The 14,110-nt window shown below is 39.8% G+C and overlaps 1 protein-coding gene across 15 annotated transcripts in view; it reads left to right on the plus strand.

Annotated features, from left to right (window-relative positions):
- LOC126356296 (oocyte zinc finger protein XlCOF6.1-like) overlaps positions 1-14,110 on the plus strand; it is a 57,144-nt gene that overhangs the window by 8,568 nt on the left and 34,466 nt on the right. The gene's annotated exons all lie outside the window — the stretch shown is intronic.

A 14,110-nucleotide genomic window follows, 5' to 3' on the forward strand; every position in this document is an offset into this window, starting at 1 on the left:
GAGTGTCGGTGAGCTCTACAGTGACATAAGCGGCACCCTTCGAGAGCATCTAACAGCCTTTATGCGGCTCTGTGCCCCTGTTTATTAAACGATGGAAACAGGAGTGTTGCGTGAGGTACGTGTTGACCCTTGGGTGCCATACATCACCTTCCCAAGTCTGGACAAAGATCAGATGTCTTTTTGGATACCAGACCCCAACAGGAGTACCTGGTGCTAACTTCAATGGTGTGCTCTCTACCGACGGAAACATGATTGCTGAGCACTGTGCTCGAGCCTCTGCGTAGGAGAACTATCCCCAGCCTTTTGCACCCTCAAACGATTTTTATCCATAACTTCCTGTCACTCCGTACTTTCAGTGTTCAAGTTGGTGCCTCCCATATCTCCCCCCATATTCAAGAGAATGGGGTTCCGCAGGGCTCTGTATTGAGTGTATCTACTTTTAGTGGCCATCAATGGCCTAGCAGCAGCTGTAGGGCCTTCGGTCTACCCTTCTCTGTATGAGGATGACTTCTGCATTTCGTATTGCTCCCCCAGTACTGGTGTCGCTGACCGGCGCCTACAGGGAGCCATTCACAAGGCGCAGTCATGGGCTGTAGCTCATGGCTTCCAGTTTTCAGCCGTGAAGTCGTGTGTCATGCACTTCTGTCAGTGTCGTACCATTCATCCAGAACCTGAACTTTATCTTAATGATGATCCACTCACTGTAGTGGAGACGTATCGATTCTCATGACTGGTTTTATTTGCCTGATTGACTTGGCTACCTCACCTTCGCCAGCTTAAGTGGGAGTGCTGGCAGCACCTCAATGCTCTCCGCTGCATGAGCAACTCCAACAGGTTTGCACGCTGTATGCTGCTATAGCTCTACGGAGCCCTTGTTCGATCTCAGTTTGACTATGGGAGTCTGGTTTACGGTTCGTTGGCGCCCTTGGCATTGCGTTACTCGACCCAGTCCACCACTGTGGCATTCGCCTAGCAACGGGAGCTTGTAGAACGAGTCCGGTGACCAGTGTCCTGGTGGAGGCTGGAGTCTCTCCATTGCGAATCCTCTTGATTCTTGACATGTTCCGGGGCTCTGAAGTTGTTCACACCATCGGCTCAATGGCTGATGGTAATGTTGGCTTCTGTGGACATACAGAGGCCATATTGAACAGCAGTCCTTGCCTGCTAGCGACAGTGTATTTACTAGCACCCTGCCTTTGGTGTTGGGTGACAGTGCCTCAACAACAGCTTTAATTCTATCTTTTACTAGTGAGGGTGGATTTTATCATTTGGTCTCAGTTCTAGTGCATGTCCTTTGTCCCTCTGTGTCTTCCACCGAAGGGCTTTTAGGGTGGAGGTTTCCATGTGTTGCAGAGTGACTGGTGTCTTTTTTTTATTCTCGTGGTCAGCCAGCCATGGTAATCTGCTTTCTTGCTTTTAATCTCTTCTTACTGTTTCTTGCGTCTCTGTGGTTTTCTTGTCATGGTTTGTCCATTATAGTGTTTGTTGCCCTCCTGTCGTTATACTGGTTCTTCATTTCTCCTGTTATTGTGCCGTACGTCTTCTTTGGTTTCCCATGGGTAATTGTTCTACTGGGAACAAGGGACAAATGACCTCACAGTTTGGTCGTCCCCCCCTCCCCCCTCCCACTTTTAAACCAACAAACCAACCAGATGCCTCTTTTATTAAGATTTTCCATGCTCAGAAGTTTTGGAAGATTGGTTCAGTCTTTTGCTCTTATCTCGTTTCATCTTCTGTTTCATTGCGAGTATGGTCACATGGCAACTTTGATTTATGTAAGATCAAAAACTTAAGACTTTGTCATATTAATCAGCAAATGGCTTTCTGTCTACCATCCATATAATTAGTGTCTGTACTCTTTGTGTGAAAAGACTTGGGTGTGATTCTGGTACTCTTGTACTGTCTCAGAATTTTTTTTTCTGATATAGAGATATCAACACGGGGTTCACTTAATCTCATGAGGCAAAACGAAAGAGAAGCAATGGAACCATCAAGATTAATCTACTGGCAGTAACAGCAGGAGAGAATGACAACATGCTGGTTACGTTCCATAGTCACAGATTGCTGCTGATACTGCCTTTTAGTTGGTTGCATCTCTGCCAAAAGAGCACAATGCTGGTGCATGCTCAAGTGTTTCAGAGCACACCATTCATCATACACTGTTAAACATGGAGCTACACAACAGATCACCCCTACATGTTCACACGCTGACCCAACGACATTGTCAATTACGATTGCAGATGGCAAGGGACGATAGAGATTTAACCACTGATCAATGGAAACTTGTCGGCTCTTTGGGTGAATCATATCTTTGCTACACTAGTCAATTGTCGCCTCCACAAATGCCATCTTTGAGGTGAACGGCGGCTTGAAACATGCAGCGCACCACGGACGAAGGTTGATGAGAACGTATTATGCTGTGGGAGTCATGCACTTGCATGGGACATGTGGTAGTGCCCGAAGACACATTGACAGTTGCAAACCACCTGCATGTTTGATCTCTTCCTTGAGTGATGTCATCTTTCAGCAGTATAGTCATCAATGTCTTGGAGTCAGAACCATGTTACAGAAGTTTAAGAAGCATTATAGTGAACTCATGTTGATGTCTCCCCTATGGAACACTTGTGGGTTGTTACCAGGTGCTAGCACAACTTACACAAATCAGCAACATATCATTTATGCAAATTACATGACCTGTGCGTAGACATCTAATGCCAAACTGCTGGATCCCTAATAAGCAGAATCAGTAATGGATTTTGTTCCAAAGATTGAAAAACAAGCTATTAAGCAAGTTGTCCTAATGTTTTGGCTCATCAGTGTATGTTGAAGTTGATAATGATGGACTATTGGACACTTAAGCTTTTTCATCTGATACAGGAAAAGCCAACAAATTTTATTTTCCTGGGACCCAACTTTTTACTTGGGCAAAAGATTGAAAACACATTTATGTATATGAACTTGAAGGAAAAGATTTGTCTAATTTTCTAGCAGTTGTTCTACTCTGATCAGACTTAACTATTGCTTGAAGTATTTACCAACATGCAGTGCCCTATTGGAAGACATTAAAAATGCTTGAGGCTGTTTCATTCTTGCAGAAAACGATTGGCAAAGAAAACATGGTAATCAGTATTATTCTGTCAATTTAGGTTCCATAAAACTCATTTGGTAAATAAAATAATCTAACTTCAACATGACACACAGTTTCAAGTTTAATTTACAGAGCATCATGGAAAGCAGGAGCACATTTAATTTTGGAAATGTATGCCTAGCAATCATAAAAGTTTACGAGACTATACACAGTTTATTTTAACACTATTGCCTACAACTTACCTTTATGAAGCTTTGGTTTCAAAATTGTACTATCTGAAAAATAATCATCGTAATCGGTTACCCAGTTATTTAAAAGACACACGGAGGATTGTACGCAGTCCTAACAATGCAAATCTAGATGGGATATTTTGCAACCAACTTCAGGGATAAAATACACAAATCCCAGACTCACTTTAGCAAGTAACTCAAAATGATGAAATTACTAATGAGTCTCTTTCTTTTCTGCAACCTTCACATGCAGCTGTCAGGCGATACGATTTGTAAGACTATGCATGACAGGTGAACTTCATTTTCCCAGGGGTAAGGTGGACTGGAGTCAGGCAGGTGCACTGTATTCTTTCTTTTAGAGTATTGAAAATTGATCAGCAGCACTTGGCTGTCATTCTGTAAAAGTCTGGCAGTGGAGGATCCTCTTGTCAGCCTTTGTTACAACAATGATTATTCCTGTCACCACCAAAAATTGACTGAATAAATCAATACAGATCTAAAATTGTTATTCCCTATGTTGGAGGATTGTAATGTGTTAAACAAAGTTGACCATTGTGAAAAACTTGCACAATAATTTTACTCGACAAAGGAATTGGGTGAAGCCAACAGTTGCAAATGGTAAGCATTTATTCTTTACTTATTTCAAATATACATTTTGTGAATTATAAGCATTATTCTTTACTGAAACTTTCTGGCGGATTAAAACTGTGTGCCAGGCCAAGACTCAAACTTGGGACCTTTGCCTCTCGCGGGCATGTCCTCTACCATCTGAAGTACACAAGCACAACCCACGACCCTTCCTCACAGCTTTACTTCTGCCAGTATCTCATCTCCTACCTTCCAAACTTCACAGAAGCTCTCCTGCGAACCTTGCAGAACTAGCACTCCACTGCAGAGTGAAAATTTCATTCCAGTATTCTCAACTGTTTTCAAATATACATTCCCATTTGTACCAGGAGTTAATGTTTAATAGCTTCTGAAGAAGTATGACTTTTGTATGTCCGAAACCTTTAAAGAATAATACCTAACTTTTGGAACTGCTGGCTGTACCTGACTCCTTCACTGAATCAAAAATGTACTGGAGGAATTATAGTAGGCACGTGGGAAGTGGGTCACCTGAGGAGCGACACTGGGTGATGGCACAGAAAAATCTGTCATTGCACATGATGCAGAATATGTTTTCTTGTTTGCCGTCCAGTTCTGACAACTCATGGGCTTGTGTGCCTCTTACTGGTCAGCTGCTATCATACACATTTCAAACTGAAGTAACGCAGATTCACGATTGCAAGGGAGAATCATTTTCTAATGTGGTACACATCTGAATAGGGTGAACCACGTCTATGTCCACTTTGGCTTACGCACTTTTATTACCATGTCACACGTGCAGAATGCCACCAGGCAGCATCCACTGTCACGGTGGGCAGTGGTCATAATGTTTTGGCTGATTAGTGTAATTTTTAATGCTGTGCTGTAAGGATAAAATAATTTAAGATTGACAAACTGTTCCAGCTCTTTTCCTGCACTTACTTATCTGATGGCAATATGTAGGACAACATAACCAATATAAGCATTGCAATGTCTCCAGTAGATGTTCAAATTCTTGATAACTAAGTTTATGTGAATGAATGAAATGTGTAACACTTACATTAGTTTTTGTAACATCCTTGTCACTTTGTTATTTGAAATTTCAAATAATTGTTTACACCCCTCATTGACGGACAACTGTCTGTACACAATGATTTTTTCTAGAAAATCTTTAATCACATCTATAAAATCACAACCTTTTGTGTGACCTCTGAAGGTTAAATTTGCTAAAAATTAATCTTCTACTATCCTAACCTTTGCGCAGTAACACAAAACTAATAAAAACTGAGCCATCAAAGCTACATTGGCACTGGAATCGCGTGCAGGGTGGAAGTAATTGCATATTTTTACCTTACTAATTACTCGCTCAAACATGTACCTTGAAATATCTTCTACGTGGTGCCAATGTTTTTGGTCTCTTTTTTTTTTTTTTTTTTTTTTTTTTTAGTTGATCAATTTTCTGCTTGGTTTGGTGTGACCCGCCACGAATTCCTGCCATGTTCCAACCGTACATCCTCAGAAATTTCTTCCTCAAATTAAGGCCCATGTTTGATACTAGTAGACTTCTTTTGGCCAGGAGTGCCCTTTCTGCCAGTGCTAGTCTGCTTTTGATGTCCTCCTTGCTATGTCTGTCACTAGTTCTTTTGCTAGGTAATAGAATTCCTTAACTTCATCTATTTCGTGGCCATCAATCTTGATATTAAAGTTTTTTTGCTTTTCTCATTTCTGCTACTTCTCATTACTTATGTCTTTCTTTGATTTGCTCTCAATCCATATTCTGTATTCATTAGACTGTTCATTCCATTCCGCATATCATGCAATTCGTCTTCATTTTGAATCAGGATAGCAATGTCATCAGCGAATCATATCATTGATATCCTTTCACGTTGAATTTTAATTCCATTCCAGAACATTTCTTTTAGTTCCATAATTGCCTCTTCGATGTACAGATTGAGCAGTAGGAAGAATACATCCCTGTTTTACACCCTTTTTAACCCGAGCACTCCATTACTGGTCATCCACTCATATTATTCCCTCTTGGTTCTTGTATATATTGTATATTACCCATCTCTTCCTATAGCTTACTCCTATTTTTCTCAGAGTTTCAAACATCTTGCACCATTTTGTGTTGTTGAATGCTTTTTCCAGGTTGACAGATACTATGAACGTGTTTTGATTTTTCTTTATTCTCACATCCATTGTCAATCACAACATTAGAATTGCCTCTCTGGGCCTTTATTTTTCCTGAAGCTAAACTGATCATCATCGGACACTGTTTGATAAATGTTGACACAAAGTTTGAGAAACAGTTACGCTGAATTGCTTCAGTAAATCAGCATCAGAGAAAGGTTCCATATTTTTTGCAAGAATATTAATTACTTCATATGATGCTTTTATGACAGCCTCATTTTGTGCAACTGCTACTGACTGTATTATCTTAGTGATGAACTTTTGATTTGAGCTGAATAGGTTTTTCTTTTCTCCCCCACGCGGATCTAAAAGCAGAGCTGTTGTAAATGAACTATGCTTGCTTGTGTATTGGAGAAATGAATCTTATCTCTTCATTCCCACAACCCTGTCCAGTAATAATAACCAAATAAAGTGCCATCGTTGTGTCCATTTATAAATCAAAGTGCATCTTCCCATCTTTCTCAGAAACTTCTGTTTGTTTCACTTATCTTCCTCATATTAAATATTTTTGGCAGCCATCAGATCTTATTTATTCTAATAAAGATAATTACAACACAAATGAGCGCAAATACACTTGCAACACGAAGAACTCTCAAGAGCACTAACGCAACAAAGCTGAGGTGTGGCGGGGTGGTTGCACAGATAGTGTGCCTCCATTCTTAGTATTTTTCTTGCACACTTCTACCTAGGTATGCCTCTAATGTTCATTAGTTTTTGTGGTAGGGATCCTAGATCCTAGTAAGAGCATTCATGTAATGTTTAGAATCAGAAAAGATACCATGCAAACTATTAAGTTCTTTGTAAAAGTGAGTAACAATTGTGTAATGGATAAAGCAAGGATTCAGACATCAAAATTCAGAAAAGGTGTTTCAGGTGAACAGTTAACAAAATAAATGAAACCTGAAAGAATAAAGGAATACAACTATTCAGCCAATATTTTAGAATTAATTAAGGTACATTTTTCAACTGCCAACGAAACATGAAAGAATAAAGGACCGAAAATATTCACAAATATTATAGAATTGATTAAGGTACAGTTGAAAAATTGCCAAAGCACATTTTGTAAAATGAGAATGAATTTTAAGTTAAATAAAAGCCAGTAAAAAATGAAGAAAAAGGTAAAATGAGGAAGACTGAATTTAAATTTGGCAGTACAGCAACAGTCAGTAATGGATGGAGCTCGGTGGAAAATAGTGACGTGCCTATATTTCGCACAGCAATGTGTCCCAAATAGTTATGGGTGGAAATCACAAAGAAGGCAAGGAACTCTTTCTTTTTCCTATAACCCTTATATATTAGTGGCTGTGTTAAAGGCAATTACGGGTTTGGTCTTGAATCTGGAGCTTTATTTTCTAAAATTACAAAGTAAATTTAAGAATAAAAATATTTAATCATGTGATGATTTTTTTTTTCTGCTATCTTGTTCATATTTGTGACTATTTGATTGCACACAATTCTCGTTTCATCTTCTGAATGTGAAATCTTTGACTGTCATGGTAGACATACTTCCATTATTGTTGTGCAGTTAATACTTTGCACCTGACAGACGACAGGGAGTTACCTCTGCCAAGAAAAGGGATTGACTAAAGCCATGGAGTGTGGCAGTTCATCAGCTTTTGAAGAGCAAAACAAGGGTTTTTCCATTAATACCATATGTTCAGTTTGCTCTCATTACATAAATTGACTGTCTCATCAGAGAATGTACTCAGATACGACGTGCTTCCGTGGAGGAATACTTAAACAAAGAGCTGACAATACAATTTGAGGACGCGAAATTTAATTCATTATGCATTGAATACATTGTGGCAAAACAGTTGATAATTTTAATTTAAGTCGAACTATTAGCTGTAATAGTTAATAGTGTAAATGGCACAAGACCCTTCTGATAATTTTACTACCATTACATACAGTTTTCTGGATTAGGTGATGAAATGACACTTTTTAGTTAGAGAAACATGAATATATTGTATGAAATTATTGGGGTAAGTGTGAGTCCAATTGAATATTACCACTAAAATGTAAAGCTTACAGTCAGTGCCAGACAAAGCCTATATTTGTCTCTAAGACATTTTTCCCCTTCTAAGAACATTTAGGTCATTCAACACACTATCAATGTTAGTTGACAGTTTTGTGCAATCAGGAATAATTTCAGTCATTCTCACTGCATGAGCTACACTAGACTAACACTGAGTTGGTATCAAGTCACATTCAAGTCTCATGTTGGCATTTAAGTTCAGAAATAGTCTTATTCAAACACTTACTCATAACTTTACTAACCGTTAAATAAATGGAATTCCATGTACATACAATGAGAATACATTTTGCATCACCTGTGAAACAAGATGACCCACTTTGCTACCATCTACTTATTAAGGATGTAGCAAGCAAATGTCAAATAGTCAAATATAACCCTGACATTATATGTGCTCTTGTAGAATAAAAAGTAAGTGTTTATGTAAAAGACTTCAAAGCTGTGGTACATTTTGTAAGAATGAAGAACCTGTTATGTTAGCAAAATGGTGTGACAGTTGTGCATTTACATGGAACAATCGTCATCTGTGTAGTAGTGCTGCTTCTGCAAGGTATTTATCTCATGATTTGAGTGACTATTCACTGCTTGATGCAACAGTTTGGCTGCTGAAGAAGGTTGATTTTCTTCTGTTTTCCATGTTTACTTACGGTCCACAACTTTTTTCTTGATGTAAACAAGTGTTGTGAGATGGTGTGTATGTATGGAGGGGTGGGGGACTTCTTTTGGCAACCCAAGGAAATAACAAATGTATAAAATGAGAAATTTTTTATGGGCAGAAATAATTACTTCTTTCTGGAACAGTAGTTTCCAATATAAAGAAAAATATTCTGGCATAACAATTAGCACAGAGGAGGCATAATCTTCTGCACAGAAACCATTTTCAACATATTGTTCAACATATTTTTTATGCATGTGATTATTTTGCTTGTGCTAATTGAAGTGTTATCCTTATTTTAGGAACTGCTGTATCAGAATTCAGTAGTTAATAGCTTCTGTGCATTGAAAACTTGACAAGTCATGCTAATTTTATTAGTGTATGCATCTGTTTTCTAGTGCTGCCAAAAGATGTTCCCCTCATTTCTGACACACTACCTCTTGACAATGTGGTAACAACATGGGAAAATATTATGTATTGTGTGAAACAAATAAGCAACACAGGAAGAAAATGAAGCTTCTTCAGCAGACAAACTGCTGCCTCAAGCAGTGATTAGTCATTAGAACCATGTGATAAAGACCTTGCAGAAGTAGCACTACATCGATGAAGAGATAATTTCAGTGTCTGGTGTAAATGGATAATTGTCACATCATATCAACAAGAAAATGTGTTCTGTGTTTGTTGTTACAAAATGTGGCTCAAGTTTTGAGGTTGTCTGGTCAATGCTTACCTTTTATTCTACAAGAGCATACGATTTTCTGGATTATATTTGATGCTTGCTTCCCACATCCTAGGACAATAAATAATTGAGAGCAAAGTGGGACACCTTTTTTCACAAGTGATGTCCACTGAATCCCACTGACTTAATGGTTAGTGAGGTTATGAGTAAGTGTTTACACAAGACCCCATTTCTGAACTTCAGTGTGCACATGGGACTTCAGTGGCCACTTGATAATGACTCAGTATTAGTCTCATGTGGCCCATGTAGTGAGAATGCAGAATTATTTTCTCATAGAAACAGAAGTAAATGTGAATAAAACAGTCGTCTTTGGAGGACAGTGACTAGAGTTTTAATAATATATACTGGTCAATAAACTGACGATTTGTTTTGTTCATGAAAGTGAAATAAATATTTAATTTTTGTTTGATTGATTTGTGCTAGGAAACAAAAAAATCAGTGGTCTCAGCCCACTGCATCTCACACCGAAACTGAGTTTATTGTGGTTTCTTTTAATGTGATTCTAATAAACCCAGCCAGCAACATTAAAGAGTAGTAGAAGACTCTGCACTACTGCTTTATTAGACACAATTTCTTAAGCAATTAATGGCTTGAATAATCTGTGTCTTTTGACCTCCCACACATCGCATTGGAAGACCAAATGTGGTGCGGTTTCATGCCTACACTACACAGGCCACACTTCAGGGCTTCTTTGTCTATACTTATGTGTAGGTGTTAATTAAAGTTCCTGTGGCCAGTAATTTGTCTTATGATGAGTTTAATCTGTATCCTGTTCAAGTCCAGGATTATAGAACTTCTCTTGAAACATGGCTTCAGTGTCATTAGCTTGCCATGTTTTTGTTTTTGATTTTAGTTTAATATTCTGCATGCTGCCTTCTAATCTAGCTGCATAATTTTAATTCTACAATCATACTAGTGATGGCTAGGACAGCTTCTAGTCCAACAAATGGAGTTGTTGCACCTGTCCTGGTAAGCCTGTCAGGTTATTCATTGCTATTAATTCGTGACACACTAATTCGAGTCCTAGAAGACTTCTGCTCCAGCTGAAGTGGGCCCAGTGTATAGGGCCACTTCTGTGCATGAGTTGGGTAGCGAGGGTGGGTCACACCTGGGATGTAGCCTGATGGCAGTGTAGAGAAAAATACACGACAAGTCAAATATTTTATTAGAATTTAGTTTACCAGGACAGCCACTAGTTGCAAACAGTATGTTTTATTTTTTGGTGGTTTTGTTCCATAATTTTATAAGAGCGTTATCAGAAACTGTTTAAAATTCGTAAAGTTATACAATGAAAACGATAAAAATAAAATGTACTGATTGCAACTTTTAACTGTCCTGATAAAGTTAATTTCAACAGTTGTTGTTCCGCAGCAGGCAATGCCTGCACTTGCTAAATTTTATTAGAAGTTGCGTTAGTACATTCACAGTAGTTCTGTGAGGAAGTCATATCTCCTCTCGGCATGTGACAACGATGCTGAGTGGTATGCTGAGGAGGCCACCTGGCAGCCAGTAGGCCGATTAATTTTGGCATCCGGAAATGCTTACACACAGAAGGACAGCAACACATGCCCCAGTAAGGTAGACTTTGTACTATAGGATGGGCGCCCTCCCCCGCGGTGGCTACTTGACACTTATATCATCACTTAAGCGCCTACCACAGCCCTTCCATCATTGTAGATGATATCACACTGCTGATTCCTCCATTAGAATTCAGTTATTTACATGGTGCAGCTTGTTTATTAGCCAATGCTCAGCTTCTGGCCTTCAGAAAAGCAAATCCAGCGGCTGGTGGTGCAGGAACTGCTTAGGCTGCCCTGCAGGAGTCTCTTCTTTTCACTGTGTCACCAGGATTGCGGTTCTTGCAGTGTAAAAGCAGCCATGTTGCTCAATTGTCATGCTGACACTTTGATGCCTGCCAGCTGTGTATGGCTTCTGCAGCCTGAGGCTGAGCTGCTAGTTTCCACAGTAATACTCAAAAACAGTGGTGGCCCTGAAGTTTATTGAAGCATGTGGAAATTATTGAATAGTCAGCTGTCATTTCCCTGAACTTTCCTATATGTACCACATTCACTATATTGATGTGAGATTCTGGAATCCTAAACATTTCCAATTATTTCCAGTTCTTAATTTCTATGGTCCTGCTGCTACCTCTGCTGTAACCCAGAGGGGTAATACTGTTCTGGCTACGCAGATAACTGTACACACTTTGCCAAGCTCCTTAGTAACCACCTCCTGTTCTAGTTTATTCCACTTTACTACAGCCCCATAAATTACCATAGTTGTTTTTAACAGTGGTGTGTATTTAGTACATACTCCTGGGGCTTTGACCCCAGTGTGTAAAATAGGCCCTTCTCATGCACATTCCTTATTTGGGGGGTCCATGGTAGTTTTGTATGCAGGGTTACGCTCAGATGCTTCACTACCTTCCCTTCCACAGGTAGACTCATCGAGAAGCTTAATATTCCAGTATGTGTTCATGAATGGTACAACAAAAGTTTCCTTGGGACTGACCCTTAAATCCTGTTTCTTGCACTGGTTCTGCACATTGTTCAGTGTGGACTGTGCCACTGTTCTAATGGTACTAGTAAATTTTTCAAATATTGCCTATGAGTAAATTATCTGCATACCCTAATTCTCAAGATTAACTCTTTGATGAGTGCATTCACCACTAGGTTCCACAGTGGTTAGGACTAAACCCCTCTTTGCAGACACCCTCTGGTGGTGTTGATTACCATTTTCCCATTCATCACAGTGGCTTCTATCCTTTGCCTACTCAGCATCTTCTTAATCCACCTGCATATGGTGGTCTTACTGCCATGCTCTTCTACAGCTGTAACCATGGATTTGAAGGTCGCATTCCAAAAGCCCTTTCAATATCAAGGAAAATGCAGAGAACTGTTTCGTGAATGTGTAGAGCTTGAAATGGCTCTGAGCACTATGTGACTTAAATATGTAGAGCTTTCTCCACCTTTCCAACAAGTTGGCCAAGTGCCGTTTCACATGATTTGCTTGGTTGATACACTTGCATTGGTTTTCATGTAGAGGAACCTCAGTCAACCGCCTTTCCCTAATGTGCACGTTAACCTATTTTTCTGTACTTTAGTAGGAAGGAGGACAGACTGGTCCATCTCCTATCCTTAACCTTTATATGATCCATTCTCCCTAGCTTCAGAATGAAAACATCCTTCAGTGTCCTACAAGCATTAGGAATGACTCCTGCTGCTAGGTTGGCTCTAAACAATCTGCATAGGAATCTAATCAGTCCCTCTCCTGCTTGTTGCAGTAGTCAGGAATGGTTGAAATATTCCCACGTCCTACTTTCTTTCTTTTTTATGCATTCTTTGGCTGGTTCAGTTCTCCCTCTGGTTACCTGTAAACCAGTACCTTCAAGGGAATAAATATTGGTATGGTATCGACCAGATTGCATTGGGGGAAGTTGGTCTTCAGGAGACCATTAAGTGCCTCCCAGATTCAGTAGCATTCTGGTGAGTGTTTGATTCAGTCTGGCACAAGTAACTGTATCTTCCACCTCCTTTCAGAGTATCTTCAAGGACTATAGTTTTGTTTGCTGAACTGCAAAGTTGTATTTGGCAGTGGTACCCTATTAATTTGCCCATTGTTCTTCCCTTCCTGCAATGTTGAATATGTGGCCTTACTTGTTCCCTTTGCAATTCAAGTTTATTTGTTCTATCAGGGTACATTCATGTTAGTGCACTTCTTGGCGATTGGACAGTTGTTATGCAATTTCTCTGGCTCTGAGCACTATGGGACTTAACTTCTGAGGTCATCAGTCCCCTAGAACTTAGAACTACTTAAACCTAACCAACCTAAGAACATCACACACATCCATGCCCCAGGATCTGAACCTGCGACCGTAGCGGTCGCGCGGTTCCAGACTGTAGCGCCTAGAACTGCTCGGCCACTCCGGCCGGCCTCTTATGCCATTTCCTCAAGATTTACTCGGTTTCATAATGATGTTCTGATTTCAGATAAGCGTGGGTTTAGGTCTTTCCTATGTGAATCCTGTTGTTTTCTCCAAATTTCAATAGAAAATGGTCTGTTTAACACCCATTTCAGCCTCAAACATGTTGTCAGATAAGGATAGCTCCATCACCACATGCTGTTATTTTATATAACCGCCCTTGAGAGGGGCCCAAAAATTAAGTCAGTTACATCTTCCAATCTTCTCCCCCTGAAGGTTGTTTCCCGACCCCTATTCCAGTTCTCAAAGTTGCTTTCAAGGAGAAATTACAAGAGGTACTCCCCTCTGCTTTTGGTATCATTGCTCCACTGTGTCAGGTTGTGGGCACTAGTATCACAAACCAGTTCATTCAATTGTGAGCAGCTGTCCTTGTAATGAAGGTAAGCTGAGGCAAATACATTCTCCCTTGTGCTTGCTTCCGTACAGTGTTTCATTCTGATGGTCATTAAGCACCTGGAAGAAGCCCACCATCAGCATGAAGGACATTTCATTTTTAACATTATTACATGTTTGGAGTTGAGTTCTTGTATAATCAACAAACCTCTAGTTCCTCCGCCCCCCCCCCCCCCCCCCCATGTATAAACAAGTTCCCAGATCAGGGCCGCATCC

The sequence above is a fragment of the Schistocerca gregaria genome, chromosome 3, assembly GCF_023897955.1.
Source record: "Schistocerca gregaria isolate iqSchGreg1 chromosome 3, iqSchGreg1.2, whole genome shotgun sequence".
Classification (NCBI taxonomy): Eukaryota; Metazoa; Arthropoda; class Insecta; order Orthoptera; family Acrididae; genus Schistocerca; species Schistocerca gregaria.